Source organism: Poeciliopsis prolifica, unplaced genomic scaffold (assembly GCF_027474105.1).
Source record: "Poeciliopsis prolifica strain line A6 unplaced genomic scaffold, Auburn_PproV2 SCAFFOLD046, whole genome shotgun sequence".
Taxonomy (NCBI): domain Eukaryota; kingdom Metazoa; phylum Chordata; class Actinopteri; order Cyprinodontiformes; family Poeciliidae; genus Poeciliopsis; species Poeciliopsis prolifica.
The window spans coordinates 2,090,068-2,102,786 of NW_026562421.1; the positions used below are offsets into that span (position 1 = coordinate 2,090,068).

At 39.4% G+C, this 12,719-nt stretch overlaps 1 protein-coding gene across 3 annotated transcripts in view; it reads left to right on the forward strand.

The window, feature by feature from the left end:
- The first annotated feature begins 53 nt into the window (after positions 1-53).
- src (v-src avian sarcoma (Schmidt-Ruppin A-2) viral oncogene homolog) overlaps positions 54-12,719 on the forward strand; it is a 32,040-nt gene continuing 19,374 nt past the window's right edge. For all 3 annotated transcript variants that reach the window (XM_055056785.1, XM_055056787.1, XM_055056788.1), the window contains exon 1: positions 54-425. The gene's annotated coding sequence lies outside the window, so the exon portion shown is untranslated. The remainder of the gene's footprint in view (positions 426-12,719) is intronic.

Sequence of the window (12,719 nt, forward strand, 5' to 3'; positions counted from 1 at the left end):
TGCACATCCCAGTGTTTTGATCCCGGTTTGTTTCTGTGTTGTTGCTGCAGAGGATCACAGGGTCGCTCGGCTTTTTCCACGGATCTCCGTGGGCCTCGCTTGTTTTCTGTCTGTGTGAGTTAGCAATAAAAAATAAAAATAAAAAAGACGTCTCCTCAGCTCCGGAGGGTTTCCCCATCATGACCTCACCGGGCCGCCGTCGCTCCTCTTCACCGGGATTCCTCATCGCTCCTCAGTGAGCCTGGCTTCATTCTGGCACCTCCTCGCTCCGCTTCAGTCCGCTGATTTTTTTTATTATAATTAATTTTTTATTTCTGGATCTGTGAGCTCGAAGCGTCGCTGAACAGGTCATTGATGTTTTGACGCCAAATTTGTTCCTCCAGAAGAGAGAAGAGACTACATCTCCAGCAGCCTGTTCGTCAGGGGTGAGTAAAAAACTTGTTTTTCTTTTTTTCTACAGACTTCAGACAGAATTCCATGAAAAATGAATGAGATCTCAGATGCATCAGGCCCAGCCTTGTGTCTTGAATTTCATCTTATCTGCACATTGTTGCGTTTTTTTTTCTCCTTGTTTTTACAGAAAGTTGTTGGAGCAATGACAGCTGCTCCTTCATTTCTGGGTCTTAGGAAATACGTTGCATACTTTTCATACCTCCATCCTGCACATTGTGAGACAATCACACCACACCTTACTGGATTCCAGCAGCAGCGACAATTAATTAACTTTACTAAAACTTCACTCAAAGACTAGAACAGCATTCCAGTATGAACACTATAAGAGAATAACATGGAGAACTTAATTAATTTGGCAATTTCAGGGTCGGATTTAGTTGGACCTGAAGTAGAAGACAGGTGTGGAATCCGTTTCATTTTTAACCCATATTTAACCTTGACTTGAGGTTGTTGCTATTTCACTGGTAAACAGTGTAATGTTTAACAAATACACACTTTTCAAAATGTTTTTTTCTAGCCATGTGTTTCATAAACAGTGATGTTTTCTTTTTACAGTTGATCTGAAGCTGTGAATAAAAGTAGTTTCTGGAAATATATGACAACGGCTGTTGTCATTTCCTTGGAAGTAACAGCATTTAAATATTGTGATTCCCTCTTCTAACTAGAATTTATTCCTAGAGTTTACCATCTGGATTTCTTATGTTGTGTGCATTATTTTTTTAAGGCATTAACTATTACTTTTCTCAGAGTTTTTGTAAGTAAAGTTTTGGTTTACCAGAATAGAAAAAACTTACCTTAGCTAAAATTGTACACTTCATAAGGAAATTTTCTGTGATGATTTCTGGGTGTGTCTGCTGTCCATTTAGACTGTAAGAAAGAGAGAGAGAGCAAGAGAGACAGCTGTTCACTAGATAACAGGAAGGCTGAATGGATGAAAACATAGAGGCTTTGTGTTTTTTCTTTAAGCTTTTAGCTTTTGTATTTCTTGTCAACTGCACTTCATTTAATCATTCACTGAAAATAGATCAATCAGATTTTTTCCTCTCAAGCATAATTTTCTAGTATTATTGGTCATCATTAAGATATAATCATTGTATCTTCAAATCCATATCACACACTGCTGAGGCTCCTTAAATCTGATTAAAAAGTATATTTCAAAAAAGAAGCGATATGTATTAGTCAGATATCTCCCTAACATGCATTTTAATGCATGTAATTGAAATGCTAAAATTGCCTAAATCTCACATTTTTGCTGTTTTAAAAGCTGAAGGGCAGCAATGCATAAAAATTCACTGGGCATTTTTTATCAAACATTTTGTGCAACTGAAGAACTTTGATCAGAATCAGTTTTCTGATTCTTGTTGATTCTTGCCGTTGTCGGCTTTAGGACAGTCAGTAAATATTTTTTTTATAAACTTAAAAAAAAATTATGTGTGAAAATGTTTAGGGTTGAGATAGTAATGAGATTACCATCTACACTGTGGTGTAAGTTTGGTTTGTTTTATCTCAAATATTTTTAAATTTTATTAATCTAATTCTTAAGGAGCAAAATTAAAATATAGCATAGATTAGAAAGTTCAAATTATGCGTCCTTCTAGAGATTAGAGGGCCACATAAAACGCTACGGTGGGCCAGATTTGGCCCCCAGGCCTCAAGTGTGTCAGAGATCGTGCGATCGCGTGTGACTGTAGTTTAGATTAACTCGATCTGATGTGTTTTTGGGGCCCTGTGCGGCGGCCCACCTTTACCTCACGGTTAGGACCGCCTCTGGAGATGCTGACTGTACAAGCCACGGTTTCCGTTCCCACAACCCCACACACTTTAACCGACACGCTTCAGGATTAGCGTCTCCCACTCAGCATGGCTCAAATGTCCAAATATTGACTGTCTGTGGTGAAACTAATAATAGAAAAGACTGGATCTGCCAGCGAGAGCCTCAAACCAACTGGACCACAGCATTTTTGCCTGATCTTGAATAATAATTCAGTCAATTCCTCCTCCTGCTTACAGTATACACATCAGGCCTGAATCGATGCCAGACCACTGATCCAGGATCTGCTTTCATTACAGGAGATAATTCAACCAGGTTCAGCGTCTAGACAAGTTGTTCCTCTCAGACACTTAAGTAGTGGCCTCCCTGTTCATGGACGACGTCAAACTGTCTGCATTTTTGCCATCCTGACATTGAAATATAACGCCTGGCATACACACATACACACACACACTCAAAGCCTGCTGTGCCACTATATCAGCGTGTTGCCACAGCTTTTTGATCTGCCTTAAACCTAAATATTGCACATAAACCCCCGGCTTGTTTTTTTCCCCTCGCTCTGTAATCCGTTCTGAAATCTGAAACCTTTTTTCCAGAGACTTGTGACAGAGCGCCATTAGATGAGTTTTCATGGAAATAAAAATGCTAATACTCATGAACGTCAGGAGACCATACGACTAATCCTCCAGATTCTGCCAGAAGGGGGTTTTGCTCTATTTTGTTTTCGTTTCTTAGATATTTTCCTGAAAGAATTAAAATGTTATGCAGCAGGCAATAAACAAACAAACACTGATTTCCCTTGTTTTTAGCAATGCAGAAACTGATGCTGCTGCAAACACTGACTCAACAGACCATCCCTAATTATTTCTCTGCTGCTGTGTATATATATTTTTTCTAAATTGCTAATTGATACCAGTTTAAGGAGCTTCCTGCCGTGTCAGTGGTGCAGCCAGCTGATACTGAGCAAGAAGCAGCTTGAAAAGGTCTGTTGCATTTCCTCAACTGTCAGACTTCAACTCCGCAGAGGGGACCTAATGCTCCCTGGAATCTCATGAATGCACCCCAGAGAAAGCCAAAGATGTTTGTGTCAGCTCCAATGAGATTGCTGGAAAGTGCCTCTTGAGGTTCGAATTCCTGTTAATTGGCAGCGTGGCCGGGCACAGGCGCCTTTGTTCTCTAATACAGGAGTTTTCTGTGTGTGTCAGGCTGATACACTGAGCCTGGCATCAATAAACTGTTTGTTTTTTAGAGTTTTTTTTTCTGAGCTTGCCTCTTCGGGAGCATCGTTGTCGGCTTTAGGACAAGTCACTTCCACTTTTTTAAAACTACCTCTGAACGGCTTTTCTCAGGGATTGCAAAGGAAGGATTCAGGGTGGTTCACAACTCTAGATTGCATGGCAAAAGGGAATCAAATTCCATAAGCTGCCTTTAACCGCAATGAAGCAAAAATGTGCAGGCAAGTTAAAGAGACTGCAGTCGAGCTTGCAGCTTGATGACTTCATTTAATTTTGCGGGTGTCCCATTTCCCTTTAGGACCAGTGCGGATGCACTGACACTGAGCTGTGAAGATGTAATTTAAATTTTTATGATATCATAAAGAATACAGTCATGGTAAAAAGATATTGTGGGCTCTTCAATTGCAGGGTTTTAGAAATGACTTAGTCTTTTACAGTCATTTCAATTCGACATGAAGTGTAGAAAAATACACAGATTTATCATCATTATATATTAAAAGAAGACAAAAAGGATGGCCTGTCTGCACCCAGTAGATTTAGGAGAATAAGTTGCAGCTAATTAAATAAAATAGAATAGTATACTTTATCTTCCCTCGTGGGGAAATTCAGTTCTCACAGCAGCAAGTTGAGGTAAGTGAGAGCATGCATATTAACGGAAAAGTAAAAAATCTAAAAATAAGAGCAGATCAAATTTACAACTTAAGGAAAATATTACTGTGCAGCTATTATAAAATATGTTTGTCCCGATCCAATATGGACAAACCGGTCCAATATCATCCAAAATAAGTATTGGATCGTAACTAAAGTCTCAGATAAAAGCACACTGATAGAATCACTCCACATCAGCATTTGTTGATAATAAAAGAGTCAGTTATTCTCATATCTATTGTTAATGTTCTCTGAGTAATAGCACAACTAATTGTGGTCCTTTCACCTCCTTCCATATGAGCAATCAATATTTGTAGCTCCTCCAGAGTTAACATGGAGCTCACAATAGTTTTTGGCTACTTCTCTTCTTAATGTTGTCTTTGCCTCGTCTGCCGACCAACAGACATCTCAGATTTTAGTTTTATGAAATAAAAATATGCTTATTTTTGCTCAATTTTACAGTAATGCAGAACTTTGTGTTGATTTAACACAGAACGTTCAATTAAAACACTGAGTTTCTAATTTAACACAACTACACTGCAAAAACACATCTTACCAGTTATTTTTAGTTCAGTTTACAGTAAAAATATTTTAATATATGTTAAATGAAACAGGAATAATTTATAATGCACATTTCATTAAAATATTTATCATTTTATATCAATAATTCCTTACTTATAATGGAAAAAGTGCTATTTCCAGTGGCAGATCACTTCATTAATAAGATATCTTTCTCGTGTTTCTTGTAAGATTGTTTTATCTTATTTTAGGTGTGCTAAGATATTTACACTAGAAACTAAATATGAGTACTTGGTCAAATTTTGTGTGTTTTTGCAGTGTAAACTTGTTTAGTTTCACCATTTTGTAAAAACTAAAAGAGGTTTCCACACGATTTTCTGGCAGACTCATCTAATTAGGGTTTAGTGTGGTGAATATTTTTGCAAGGTATTATAACGTTTGGCCTGGATTGGGTCATCTCTGCTGTGAAGGCGTGTTTTAAAATGAATCGACATGTTTTCAACAATAAAGTGTGACTGGAAAAGTCAAACAGAAAACTTGTACATCTGGTTATTGTTGCTAAAAGTGATTCAACAAGCCACTGTAGTCAGCCCGTCACACTTGGTGTTTAGTTTTGTCTTTGTCTTTGCTTAGTAAATAAGGGCCGTTTTGATTCCATTGTGTTTTTGAACACTTAAGGTTTGTCTGTGGTGGGTACCAGATTATTACATCCTGATAAATAAGACATTAAGAATCTAAAGATGCGGGCTCTTTCTTTTTACAACAACTGTAAATATAATCCACTGGAACAGAAACAAAAACAGCAGCTCACAAATTACAGGAATTGTGAATGAGTCTTTACTGTAGCAGCAGCTGTAGAAATTGGAGCGTGCCATTTGTTTTTCTAAAACAACATCATCCCCGTTTGGTTTCAGAGCTCAAAAGAAAACCTCGGTGTGATTCCAGCACTGATCTCCTTCAGGTCCCCACTGACTCGGTGTAAAGGCTCTCTGAGTGGGGCAACGTCAGAAACGGATCATGTATCCAAAAATGGGACATGAGATTTGCGATTGCGTCCTGCTGACTCAGGCTTTTGAATTTTTTATGTTGCAGACACGAAACGTCTGTCGCTCTGGCCCAGATTTGGTGCTAATTAGTGTCCGGCTTGGTACGCGGGCATATGGTCGAGCTTGGGAATGCTGCTGCCACCTGTTCTCACATCACTCCCGTCCTGTTGCTCTGTTTCTGTTTGAAATTGAAGCCTCGGTTGCCTAGTTAGGCTCTTTTTCACTTCTTTGTTGCTTCAGACCTATTTCTAACCTATTTCTTTTGTCAGTTTCAGTTTCTTTATTTGAAATTGGCTGACTGAACAAATTAAAGTTGTGTTCTTTTTACACGTTTGTCCAGGTTTGGGAAGCTATTGGTGCATTTAAGTGTGCTGTACTTGTGCAGAGTTATCAAATATTTCATTTTGTAACTTGGTTGCTGATTTCTGTCCCTCTTGAAAATCAGATCTACATCTCCACTGGGTTTGCCTGATTAAAGGAAATACAAAAAATAAAAATAAATACATTTGTAATTCAGTTTTCATGTTTGTGTTTAAAAAACAGAAATGCTTTATATAAAGTCAAAAGTGTTTTTCTGTATAGAATCAGTATTGGCTGATATTAAACCTCAGATATCTGTATCTGTATTCTGAAGTTAAAGAAGTGAATCAGTGCATCCCTACTGCTCCGCGCCCTTGTTGTTAAATGACAGTTTCTGAATTTCACTCTTTTTAACAAAGATTTAGAGACAGTTTCCGCCCCAAAGATGACCGCTGAAGGCGGCTGAATAGTCTGAATGCATAGTCCATTCACTCTGAAATATTCCTCCAAGCTCTCAATCGCTTGGCCATTTGAATGGAGCACCAGATAGTGTAGATGCAGACAAACAGAGGATGGCTTGTATCCTCCCAGGATCCCCTGGCCACTTCCTGTCTCTCTGCTCTGGGAACGGGCCAGGGTGACACAGGCCACCCATCTCCCTCTCAATCCACCCACTGTTGCCTCAGTGGAAAAGCGATCTCTCTCACCCCCTTATTCCCGCCACTCTGTGCGCATTTTCTTGTGACAGGAAAAGAGTCTTTGGCTTTTAGAAAAGATGCCTCTGTGTGTGCGGCTTTGTGTAGGCGCAGCTGTGAGTTTAAAACGTGCCGGTCTCCATCCTCTGAGAATCACCGCAGTGTACATGGGATGGAGAGGAGGTTTTAGTGGAAATTGGGGATTCTTTTAGACTGAGCCTCCGGTCCAAACAAATCTATTTATTCCACCAAAATCAGATGGGACACAAAATGTGTCATTCCCTCTGACGGTACAGTGTAAAAATAAAAAATATTACCACATATTTTGTCCAATTTCTAGTGCAAATATCTCTGTATACTTGAAAAAAGACAAAACAAACTTCCAAGTCGCTTTTCAGCAAGAGATATTAATAGGTTATTTAATTAAAAGAAGCTCCTATAGTCTTCTGAAAAGTTACATGTAACTTGGTTTTGACATTTGCACTAAAAGCTAAACCAAAAAGATTCTGTGTTTTTGCACTGTAGGCCCAAATTTTTTAATTTTACCAAATTTTTTGTTTTTATGAAACCTGTTATCTTGCTGGCTGTTTGAACATTTTTGTTTTTGAACAAAATGTGGAAATTAGTAATTTATTCCACCTGCAAACCCAAAACTTTAGTTTGTGTTGCCTTCTTATATCTTCTCTTCCTTTAGCTTTAGAGTGGTTTGTGTTTGACCTGAGCAAACCGCAGCATGTCTGTGTGTCAGTCGTTTTCTGGCAGCTGAAACGTTTTCAGGAAGTGGCGGCTCTGTCCTCTCTTCAGGCCGTGACCCCAGGTATCTCACCTATCTGTGCTGATGTCAGACGCCGATGAGATACAGAGCAGAGGCGTGGCCGCCAACTCTGGGCTCTGCACTGATTGCCTCGCAGTCAGCGTCTGGTTCATCGCTCCGCTGCCCCACCGACCTGCATTTGAATAGTGAAATCAGGGCGCCCTGTGAACAAAGGGGTGGTTTAAATGAGATGGAGGAAATCACTGCAGTGTCGGGGAGCCTCGCCCTCCAATCTGCTATGGAAATGTCACGACAGGAAGCAGTTATGTTTTGATGATGAAGCGTGACATGGACATATTTTATGTCTGCTTGGTTTATTTGTCTATCTCCAAGGAAGGAGGGTTTTTTGTGATCTTTTGTTTCACTTTCAGTTTAGAAATGTAATATTGGTCTCTAAGTGCTGTTAATCTTCCCTCTTTGCGATGCAGTTGGAAGCACTAATGTTTTATAGAAGTAAGGTCAAGGGGTTTTTAATTCTGCACTAAGTTTGTATGTTCTCCCTGTGCATGCATATGTTTTTGCTGGGTACTCCAGTTTTCCCCATGACTGGTGTCTTATTGGTCTCTTTAAATTGTTCTTAGGTAAGAGTGTGTGTTGTGCCTGGTTGTTTGTCCTGTGTGCCTCTGTTTGTTTTCACACCTGAAAAGACACCAAAAATTCTTAGTAAGAGTTTGTTTTTGCACTGTAGGCCAAAATATTTTCATTTATCCAATTGTTCATATGTTTTCATTGAATGAGCCTGCTGGCATGGTCATTTAAAAATGTTTGAACATTTTATTGTTGAACAAATTGTGAAAATTAGTCATTTATCCAGAGTTTCCGTCCAATAGACTTGGTTTGATTGGGGACCAAAACTGCAACATTTGTTCCATTTTCAGCTGGTGTGGTTCACTTTCACAAATCAAACTATTTGAGAAACTTGTTCCCTTCCTTGCCTGTGGTGGAGCTACACCAGGAACCACTGAAAGAAACAAAACAAAAACCACTAAAGAAGAAGCAGAGTGCAACTTTTTTCTTCACAAAATGTAAGCAATATGGAATGGCATCAAATTTCAGCGTTTGTAGGATTTCTCTTTTTTTCCTTGTTAAATTAACTCGACAAAGCATTTTTCTGCTTTGTTACTTCAATATACCATGAAAATCAACTTGGCCTGACTTGACCACTCCAGTACTTTATCTAGACCAGAGAAGTGCAACGGCAGTCCTTAAGAGCTACTGTTCTGCAATTTTGAGACGCATTCCTTCTCCAACAAACTTGAATGAAAAGGCTACCTTCCATTCTTGGCACGTCAGCATGTTCTGCAAAAACCTGGTGATTCACCCTTCATGTGATTCAGGTGTATTGGAGCAGCGATGCATCTAAACGTTTCAGGATAGTGGAACTTGTCAGAACTGTATGACGGAAAATTTCTGTCTTTCTTGTTTCAAACCAAAAGAAGCCCCAGGGGCCTCCTTATTACTTGAGGTGTTTTCGAAGACACAGAATGGGAGTAAGAACTGATGAGCAGGCACAATGCGACATCCTCCACACACCCTTTAATTCAATATTGACAATAAACAAAACAAGCTAGAATGTTTTCACAGCAGTTTGAACAACCACAGAGCGAGCGCCATGCCAGCGCCACGGCAGCGCCACCGCCTGATGCCGACCTGGACGGACAGTTGTCTATACCTGCTTCCCCAAATGCATTTCTACTCTGGGCTGTGGGTGCAGGAGTGAGGTTTAAACTCGCCTCATTCTCAGCCCTGCATTCCAGAGTCGTGACTGGGCCCAGCAACAGCAGCGAGCCTCGGACTGCCTCAAGAACACCTGGTTCATTTTACATGCAGATGAAGTTATGTTTAGCGTACCTAAATATGTATACGTCTGTCTGCGTATTTTATTTTATGTAAAGTCTCTGAGGACGCAGGGTGTTGTATTTCAGCACTGTCAGGATTCCTCATCCTGCATGGCAGTGCCAATGAGAGGCTAAGCGGTACAAGTACTGCAAAAGCTTTAACTTGCTGAAGCGTGGGGTATATTCCAGTCTCAGTGGAATCGAGTGGATCAAATGCAGCCTCTTTGAAATGTGAAGGGTGAATTTAAAGCCCTTCTTGTACAGCACTTCAGTTCACTGCGAGGAAGCAACAAAACACAGCCCTGCGTGATGCTGGAAGAGATCTAAAGTGCCTTTTTGATCTAGCCTCCACCAGTTTTTGGGACGTTTTCATTTCACTGATGCTTGAGCGTCTTTTCCCCCAGCTCATGTGATATACTGCTGACACTTGAACGGATGAAAGCCTTTTCCTTTTCCATTTTGTCTGAAAAGAAGAGATTGGAGGAAAAAAATAAGGGAAAGAGTTTAAAGATGGAGATAGACTATGAGGGACTAATCTAGGGGTTGAGGGGTCGTGGAAGGAATGGACTCAAAGCTCTTGAGGATTATCTTCTACTTTTTCTCCCTCCCCCATTTCGAAGGCTCATAACTGGAGCTGATGATTTCACGTGCTCCTAATGATCACAGATCAGGATTCGGGAAAGAAGGGATACAAAGGTTATGCAAGGACTCCATGCCAAAAGTAACACAACTTCAATGTTTACCTGCAGGAATACTCTCATACGACTGCTGAGATCCTAACACATGCTTCGTATGTTTCTTGTCCTGAATCCAAAGCTCAGAAGATTTCATGAGAGACAAGAAAACTACACACACAATATTACAGAGTAATTTTGCTTTATCTAGTGAAAATGTTTTAGTACACTTTAAATAAGGCAAAACTGACTCACAAGTGTATTTTTAGCAAGATATTTCAGCTGAGTTTAAGCCAGTGATATTGATGAAAATGTAATTGTTTCATTGGTACATTACTTCACTTGTAATATGGGAAAAATGTCTTGCTATAAGCAAAATAATGTGCCAGAGGAATAAATTACTTTTTTTGTGCTTTAAAAGCAGACAGTGGAAATTCTTAAATGCAAAGGAAAACTGAGTACGGATCTCCTTCTGTTGTCTGTCACAAAAATAAACCAAAGTCTGTTCTGGATGGAAGGAGAGATGGGGCTTCAAACACACAAAAAAAAATCCCTTTTTTTGCATATCGAGATTTAACAAATCTGTGATCATTACAGCATGTCTCTCCTTTTCATGCTTGCCTCAGTCTTGTTTTTTTCTAAAGCCAGACAAAATATGAAAATACTATTACTATTCTACAACTTTCAAATTATTTTTAAGTGATCTCACTGTTCTATCTATGTAAGTAAAGTTAGAAACCATTGAATTATAAGCTGCCAGTCTTCAGCATGACCAGCCTTGCATCAACATTTAGTTTTCTTAGACACCACAGGGGGCGCTCATTCATCAGGTCCATTGGTTGGACCAGAAGAAAAGCAATAGAAAACTCATTTGGGGGGCAAAAAAACATGTTTCTTGTAGTTTTGTTGTACTCCCTACTCCTGTTAGTCAGCAACACAACTTATTGTTTTCAGTTTTTTCTACTTCTCATTAAAGACAAAATTGTTAGAGTCCAGCTTTATGTTTTTACTCTTCTGTAAAAAGAAAAAGAAGGTTTATTGATTTTACCAACTGCATTTTACCAGGAATGAAAAACCAGAATACTAAGTCTTTCAACTGATATCCTCAATTCCGGTTTTGAATGAAAACCCACTGCTGTTGCGATGCAATTGATCCAATTTACCTCCAACCTCTGGCAAGTGCCAATTTCAAGATGACTTGCGAACATGAGCTCAACCATGACACATAAACGGCCGACATTAAACCGACCTCGCTTGAATGTCTCATCTGTTGCTCGACCAGTTATCACCCAGCCTTGAAATCTGCTTCAGGGAATCTGGGATTGTTCTGGATAAGGGCGGTTACCTGTTTAACTGAAGTAGTGATGTAATGTCAAAAGCAGAAACATGAAGAGTGATGTTTTGAGCATGTTGAACTACTCAGCATAATGAAATGGGTGGGAAAGATAAATAAAACAACGTGTAGCCCAGAAGCCATTTGAACCCGTTGGAATATTTTTTGTTTGGATCTGATGCAGGTGGACACTTCTACAGTTTTGTACTTTTGAGTTTTGTCAATAACTATTTTGTGTCGTATTAAATGGAAAATGTTAGCTAAACCACAAACTAATCTTATTTTATAGGTCCTTCTTTCACTTTTGATTTAAAATCATAGAAAGTTGGGCCACAAATGTCACTGTGGTACATCTATTGATTAACCTTGATTAAATACAGCCAATGTTTTCCCAGTAAGTTCTTGTTTTTATTGTTGGGAGCAGACTTTACTTAACGCAGACATCTTAAACTCCTTCAATAGTTTGTTGTTTTCTACACTGTTTTATTAAAATATAGCATTTCTTGGATTATTTGATCACAGTACAATAATTCTGTATTTTTTAAAAAGGTCTCACAGCCTCTCTATACTTTCAACGTGCCGATTTTGGATAAAAATTTGGTCACATGCGCTCAGCAGAAAGCGACACCACCCTTCATCTGAAACGGCCCAGATATTTTCTTTCTGAGCCTCAATCCCAAAATAATTTGATACATGTCACACTCAGATTAGGAGCAGGGGATGACAGAAAATCTATGAACCTGCAGTGGCTGCCAGAAGCATTTATTTGGATGAGAACAAAAAAAAAACCTCCCAGTTAACCCTGGGTTTAGGATACCGCATCCAGCTGCTTGGGTTGTCAAATTATTTTAATGCTTGCTTCACTGTGGTGTTTGGCAAACAAAAGGTGATTAAAAAAAATCTCTGGATCACTTTTGTTTGTTGTTTACTGCTGCATAGAAATACTCTGTGCACACAAGCTTACACACAGTGAAAGGGATAGAAGCCAAAGAATCTCAGGCTCCATAAAGCAAATGAGTAAACATGATGTAATTTTTAACAATTGGAAACTCCCTTTTACTTATCAGAAAATATTTGCAGGTGATTTTACCTTGCCTCCGTTTCTCTGTCTCTGTTCCTGTATGCCTCTAGGAAGTGTCAGACGTCCCACATATTTCACAAAGCCTCCACTAATCTTGCCTTTTTCTTCATCAGATTGGTATGCAGTGCTCTCTGAGAGTTTTGGCCCAGAAAGTGTGGATGTGTGTGTGTGTGTGTGTGTGTGTGTGTGTGTGTGTGTGTGTGTGTGTGTGTGTGTGTGTGTGTGTGTGTGTGTGTGTGTGTGTGTGTGTGTGTGTGTGTGTGTGTGTGTGTGTGTGTGTGTGTGTGTGTGGCTATCTTACATCAGTGCAAT